This window comes from Puma concolor, chromosome B1, assembly GCF_028749965.1.
Source record: "Puma concolor isolate L17-30 chromosome B1, mPumCon1.1.hap2, whole genome shotgun sequence".
Taxonomy (NCBI): Eukaryota; Metazoa; Chordata; class Mammalia; order Carnivora; family Felidae; genus Puma; species Puma concolor.
The window spans coordinates 19,819,683-19,821,298 of NC_141670.1; positions in this window are offsets into that span (position 1 = coordinate 19,819,683).

Below are 1,616 nucleotides of genomic sequence, written 5' to 3' on the forward strand. Positions count from 1 at the left end.
TGCAGTCTAGAGAATGGAGAACATCAGCCCAAGCAGAGGGGTTGCATAGAGAGAAAGTTATCAAAACCTCCAAGCTTTTTGTGGAGGACCTGAAACACTTCAGAAAGGCATGTAAAATTTACTCAAAAGGCCCTGAGAGTCATTGAGGGTGTTGAGAAGGAACATTCTGTTAAAATTTAGATCTTATTAAAAAATAAGCACAGCATAAGGAAATGAAACTAGGGTCACTGAAAAATTAGAGCTCAGGTAAAGGTCCCATGATAGATGTAAATAAAGAATGATAAAAAGTAGCATAAAAAAGTAGCATTCTTTTTTATTTTTTAAGTTTTTATTTTAACCCAGTTAAACTACAGTGTAATATTAGTCTCAGGTTACAATATAGTGATTCAACACTTCCATACATCAGCCCAGGCCCATCGTGACAAGGGTGCTCTTTAACCCTCATCCCCTATTTAACTCATCCCTCCATCCTCCTCCCCTCTGCTAACCATCAGTTTGTTCTATATACTAAGAGTTCGTTTCTTGGTTTGTCTCTCTTTCCCTCTCTCATTGTTTCCCTTTGTTTATTTTGTTCTTAAATTCCACATGAGTGAAATCAAATGGTATGTGTCTTTCTTTGACTTATTTCACTTAGCATTATACTTTCTAGCTCCATCCATGTTGTTGCAAATGGCATGATTTCATTCTTCTTAAGGTTGAATAATATTGCATTGTGTGTATATATATATATGTATGTGTGTGTGTATATACACACACACACACACACACACACACACACATACTACATCTTCCTTATCCATTCATCATTTGGTGGACACTTGGGCTGCTTCAATATCCTGGCTACTGTAAATAATGTTGTAATTAACATAGGGGTGCATGTATCCCTTTGAATTAGTCTTCTTGTTTTCTTTGAGTAAATACCCAGTAATGTGAATGCTTGATCATAAAGTAATTCTACTTTTAACTTCTTGAGGATCCTCCAAAGCTTCCCACAGTTGCTGCACGAGATTGCATTCCCACCAATAGTGCAAGAGGGTTCCTTTTTCTCCACATCCTTGCCAACACCTGTTGTTTCTGGCATTGATGATTTTAGCCATTCTGACAGGTGTGAGGTGATAGTTCACTGTAGTTTTGATTTGCATCTCCCTGATGCTAGATGATGATGAACACCATTTCATGCATTTCTTGGCCATCAGTATGTCTTCCTTAAAGAAATGTCTGTTCATTTCTTTTGCCAATTTTTTTTAATTTTTTTTAACGTTTATTTATTTTTGAGACAGAGAGAGACAGAGCATGAACGGGGGAGGGTCAGAGAGAGAGGGAGACACAGAATCCGAAGCAGGCTCCAGGCTCTGAGCCGTCAGCACAGAGCCCGATGCGGGGCTTGAACTCACGGACCGTGAGATCATGACCTGAGCCGAAGTCGGCCGCCCAACCGACTGAGCCACCCAGGCGCCCCTCTTTTGCCAATTTTTTAAATGAATTATTTTGGTTTTTTTTTTTTTTTTTTTTGGTGTTGAATTGTATAAGTTCTTAATATATTTTGGATACTAATCCTTTATTGCATATGCCATTGGTAAATACCTTTTCCCATGCCATAGGTTGCCTTTTATTTT